This window comes from Falco punctatus, assembly GCF_963210335.1.
Source record: "Falco punctatus genome assembly, chromosome: 12".
NCBI classification, from domain to species: Eukaryota; Metazoa; Chordata; class Aves; order Falconiformes; family Falconidae; genus Falco; species Falco punctatus.
Genome location: NC_137592.1, coordinates 19,972,746 through 19,978,596, shown reverse-complemented (window position 1 = coordinate 19,978,596; position 5,851 = coordinate 19,972,746). Strand labels below are relative to the sequence as shown.

Below are 5,851 nucleotides of genomic sequence, written 5' to 3'. Positions count from 1 at the left end.
GGGGGGTGGGGGGGTGGGGGGGTGGGCAGGGGCCGGGCAGCGACACTGGGGCCTGCTGGTGCCCCCAGGGCCCTGGTGCTCTAAACCTGTGCTCATTAATGATGCCTATGGAAGTATAGGCAAGTAAATTATGCAATTTTATAGATAAGACACATTTAGAATATTACCAAAAAGAAGGATTATGAGCTATAAAGCTATTAAAAATGTCAGTACTTTGTTCACAAATAAAGTAACACAGATGCACTAAACCAGTAGACATTACACAGCAGTGCCTGGTTGGAGGAGGGAAGGGGAGAGCCCCCCGAGAGCAAGGTCTGTTTGGCTTCAGCCAGGAAGAAACCCCTTCTTGCTTAGCTGATAACATACCTGTGAACCAACTCCTTTTCAGAGCTCTGAACACCTCTACTTGGATTTCTCTTCTCACACAAGAAAGAAACATGAGGACATTTTCTGGGCTGATTTGGCAGTATTTGTGCAGACCTTACCCAGCCCTTGGTGCTTTCAATCCAGCACTGGGGACTCCGCTGCCTGGCTGCAGGGCAACTGCTCCCTTAGCTTCCTCCTAGCAGAATAGATGGTCCGTTCAGTCAAATCATGAAAGGATTTTATTTCTTGGGTAATGCAAATACTGCCATCAAAAGTTGGGGTGGGGGGGGAGATCCAGTGTTCATTTCCAGGCATAAGAACCATCCAGACTTCTTAAAGCAGGGTTCATTAATAGTGCTTCACCAAAGGCATCAGATTTTGCCCCACCAGCACAACTCTGGTCATTAGCTACAGGAAAATAATCCTTCTTGACAGACGTAATGGAAAAGAGCACTCAGTGTGGTAATGAAATTCATTTCTAGCATACATGTAACTCATATCTGCTTGTTTACAAATTGTGAACTAATAATTGGCATGGAACTACGTATGTGAAATGTAGAAACACAAAACACAGAGCACTTACAATCTCAAGTACGTGCAGAGGGAGAACAATCCCAATTCAGACCATCACAACACTCTCACTGTTGTCTTCTTGCACCATCAGATAAAGATAGCTGCCCAAAATCGACATCTCATTCTAATGCATCAGTAAGGTAACTAAGGAAATCATACTTCAGACTTCTGGAAAGTATTGGAAGCCTGGGTTTAAAGTGGGGAGTGAGAACAGGGCTTTCATAGAGAAGAGAAGAGATGGTCACAACTGACAATTCATCAAAACTGGTATTATTCCCAGAAGAGATTCCTGTCCTCAAAAAAATTGGAAAAAAAGGTTTTGAAATTCTAGAAATGTGCCATTTCAACATTTTTAAACAAAAAGTCTTGGTTTTGCCGTTAAAAACATCTTCCCTTGTTGAAACTTAATTTAGTTTATATTAAAAGGTTAAAAGAGGAAAAAAAAGGTCAGCATTAAAATAAAATGTGCTTGCTTGCTTGCTTGCTTGCTAAGTCACTCATATACTTACTGAGCCTCATGCCAGGCCTAAAATTTCAAAATCAGCAGAATCCTAGTGCGACAAGAGAACTGTTTTCTGTATATCCACACCACAAAGAGAACATTAGCAGTTCAAGCTCTTACCAGTTTCCTTGCAGCGTGGCTCAAAAATTACTTTTGAGAACCACCTTGATGAATGAAAACATAGTCTAGATCTTCAACCTTTCAAATGTTTAGTGACTTCTTATTCCCCTCCCCACCTTTTTTACTTTATTGTTATACTTTTTAGAAGAGACCTACAAAGATATTCTTTAAGGGACTAAAACTAAGGAGTTCCTTCAATCAAATCAACCCAGATTTTTTCTTGTAGATTCATGAAATCAAAGTATAAAACATACATACCTATATTTTACTATGGCCTTTGCACGGCAGATATGTTTGTTAGTCCCTGTTGATGCTGAAACTGTTATGACAAACTGGGTTTGGGTTTTTTTAAAGGATAATATATCTGAAAAGCCTAAGAGCAGTCGGAGGCTGCTCCTTTATTTCAGCATCTAGCTTTTCCAATCATCTTTTCTCAAAAGCACAAAACACAGTAGCAAGAGAAAGTTGAAGTTATTTCAATCAGTGCAAATTACACATTTATGAAACTTAAGACCAGAAAAGACCACTCGATAAAGCAATCTGGATGCCTGTATATGACAAGCTGTCAAATTTCCTCTGGGCTCTCTTCTGTTGTGGTCCCTTCATTGTACCCGAGTGACACACCGTGTTTGGCTAAAACATGTCTTGCAGACCACCCTCCAGCTGACGGACAGTTGAGCTATTTATTTCAGCACAACATACATATATAGAAGAAGTAAGCCACAAAGAGAGTTTTTGGCACTCACAGAAACAAGGGTAACTAGCCATTCACTACAATCTAAAACCTAAAAATCTGCCTCTGGAATTATGCATATCCATTCTGGACACAAAATCGTGTTTTTCCTGAAACAGTTGAAAATCTATGCCATGATTGTTTTCAGATCTTCTAGCATTAACTAGCATATCCCAACTACACTGTCCTAGCCATGCTGCCAAACCCACCTCTGTGGATGGAAGACATACTGGTACAGGAGTAATTACGTCTTATGATTAATGAGACAGTTTAACCATACTGGAGGAATACCTTTTGTGACCATTGCGGTGATTGCTGATAACAGTATATGCTAGACATATACTCAAAACCCTTCGTAGTGTAGGCTACAGTTTTTTCATCAGAGAAACAGTTTGACAGATTTACACAGATGATTTTTGAGAGCCATCACAAAATGGCAAGGCCTTTCTTTTGACCATATAGTGACTTAACTCCTTCTTTCTTTGTAGCAAGAAAAATACTTCTCAACATTGAAGAACTGGGTTTTTTCATGTCTAGCTGTTCAGTCAGGTACAGCTTTCCCAGACTTCCAGCTGTCCTGCTAGATTTAAGTTCCTGTAGTGCCCAATGCTCCAAAACACAATTCTGGAGGAAAAAAATGCTTTAGCTGTTCTCAACTGGAGGATTGCTATAAGAAAAAAAAAATCTTATTTTAAACAATGTTCCAGGTCACCCTACAAGGAGAAGAAAATTAAAGTTTAGCTTAGAAATTGTCTACAATAATGAAAATAAAGTATCTTAGAATTTCCTTCATGGATTGTCTTTTATTTCACTGAGTGAATCTAGCTTACTTATTTCGGTTTTTAATGATGGAAGTACATCAGGTAGGAAAGCAGAAGCATGCATGCTTACTTGTTTATACACTCTTTCATGAGCTGAAGTACATTGAGTTCTTTGTGGGAGAGGAAGGATCTCCTTAGTCCTCAAAAAGGGATTTCCAAAATTGTAAAATTATGCTAGTAAGATGACTTGTAGTGACAGAAGCATGTAGAAACAGTAGTAGAGACTATATTTTTAAAAAAAATATTTTGGAATAATCTACCCCAGCTCAGGAGATGGATTCGGATTGGTGCTATGGACATCACTACTTCTAGGGAGTTCTTTTTAATGGTATTTGTGAACTCATAGACCTATAGCTCTTAAGGCTAGCAAGGACCACAGAGAATATCTCATGTTCCCTTCTCTTTAGTACAACCATATAATTTCACCCAGCTGTGTCTCCATTGTTTGCTAAAGCATACCATCCACTCTCAGTTTACAGACTTCAAGAAATGGTAAGCTCGCTGTTCCTCTTAATAATTTGTTCCAGTGTCTGATAACTTCATTGTTAGCAACTGAGGAGTGTAATATTAATCTAGGTGGCAACCAAAAATGCTGGGTATAGCTCTACCTGTTTAAACAATGCTATTTGAGATAATTAATATCCTTCTGACCAGGTCTGTTCATCATAAAAGCAACAGGGCTTCAAGAATTTTTCTTTTTTTAAGCAACCACTACTTTTGTGAACTTTTCACATTTGTTTCTCATCATTTGGGTTTCTAGAAGCTTATAAAATTTGGGGGCAAATCCACATTCTGGTTTCCATCTCCATAGGCCACAGTGCTTTCAAACAATGGCTGATACTTTCTTCTGTAGCTTTCCGTGATTTCCATGCAGTCTTTTTTCATGATAGAATGGAAGACTTCTTCTCACAATGAAATTATTCCCATACGGGCTCATTGCTGAAAATTCATGAGAAGTCCTGCACATGCACAAAAAAGGAGTAAGAAATGTGAATACTCTTTGGGATGCCACAAAACACATTTCCAGATAAAATAACAGTTTGCATTTTTGCAGACCTTTCCATCTTCAAAGCATTGGACATGCATTCATCATCAGAAAAGATTAGTGGTATTAAATATCATAAATGTTATTTTACTAAGGTTCTGCTTCACCATCACCGTCAGCTTCAGCTGCTGCAGTTCAAGGGTGATAAAACTATTATATATGACTGACAGACTTAGCCTCTGTAGTGCACCCAACTTGACAAGTACATCGCCAGCAGAATTCTTGGAAATCTCACTCCCTGGAACAGAGTTAGGATATGGAAAGAGTACGTCACAGAAGTGCTCTCTGCTACCATATATTAAGACCAGGTGGTCTTAATGGGTGGGCTACAACCCTCTTATCTGCCTCCCTCTGTAAATCTGTACTTACTTTGAAGCTTTACCCTTACAAGTTCTGAGTCCTTTATTAGAAGCTGAAGCTCAGCAGCACAGAGGATTAGCCTTTATTGTCTCACTCATGGCCAGGCCTGTCTGAAGGCCCTTTTTTTCTGTAACAGGTTCTTACTGATGGCAGAAGTCCTGTGGAGGATAATTCCCAGAATACATCCATACATGGCAATGGACCACAGTGCAGAGACTCCTGAGCAAACCTGACAGCTGAAAGCACCCTACAGCACACTGCAGCGCTATGCAGAGAAGCTGTTAAAGTCGCAAAAGCAGATCTGCCATGTTTTTATGGCCCTGCACCCAACCAAGACAGCCCTAGCTCTAGTTCAGAGTGACTTTGATACAGCTTTACCGGTTTAGTGCCCATCTTACCATGACTGCAGCACCTCCAGAACAGTGACACATGGCTGGGAGCTGCCCACTGCAGTGGATTGTTACAGCAGTTGGCACTTCAGAAATGAACACACAATAATGCTGAAAAGAAAGCAACAAAGTACTTTAAAGTTTTACTTTTATCATCTGTTATGCTGATGGAGAGGGAAACCTGAATTTGACTGATTTGATCAAACTAAGCAATTCAAGCATCTTCTACCTAATTTTAAGCCAAAGAAAATTGGAGCAATGCAGAAGCAGCTGATAAATCAAAAGCAGAATAATAGGAATTAAAGCTCGGTTCAGGCCTTTCATCTTTATTACACTTCTTTATGTGCATATGGTAGGTGTTCAACACTTTCCAAGTCCATATGATATTCCCTTGCGCTTCAGGAGCTGTAGGGCTGTAGTTGTCTATAAAAAGGCAACCTAACAGTTTCCTGTGACTGAGAGTTGAATGTGTTATTTGTTACCAGCTGGTTCATAGATAGATTGAGCCCAAGTCTTGGCTTTAAGTGATCAAACTTACTTTAAACCACTTGCTCACAGAGTGTACTCATGTACAGAGAGAATTCTGGCACAATATTTTATTTCTGACTTATGGCATATGACTTTTTTTCTGAACCAATATTAAAACCAGAACCTATAATACGCCAAACGCAGACTGCATTTTTTGGAAAGCTGATACGAAACGTAACAGTAAATGAACCCTTCTGAAAGGTTAAAGTTGCTTTCATATAAAACATTTTCTACCAGGAAATGGAAGTGGAATGTTGAACTAAGCATTTAACTTGAAAGAACTGCGCACAGACTCCAATGGTTGCATTATCCTTTAAAATAAAAAAAGCAAAAGGTTTTTATGAGCATACATAGCTCTAGTTTCATAAAAAGGGTATTATGGTGACAAGGTAAAATGAATCCCAGTATTTTGGA

General features: G+C 39.4%; 1 long non-coding RNA gene across 1 annotated transcript in view; it reads right to left on the bottom strand.

The window, feature by feature from the left end:
- Positions 1 to 29: 29 nt before the first annotated feature.
- The window catches only part of LOC308072137, a 138,839-nt gene continuing 133,017 nt past the window's right edge, over positions 30 to 5,851 (bottom strand). Inside the window, exons 5-6 of the long non-coding RNA XR_013931509.1 lie at positions 4,919 to 5,020; positions 30 to 4,074 (exon numbers count right to left, since the gene is read on the bottom strand). This is a non-coding gene — a long non-coding RNA (uncharacterized lncRNA). The remainder of the gene's footprint in view (positions 4,075 to 4,918; positions 5,021 to 5,851) is intronic.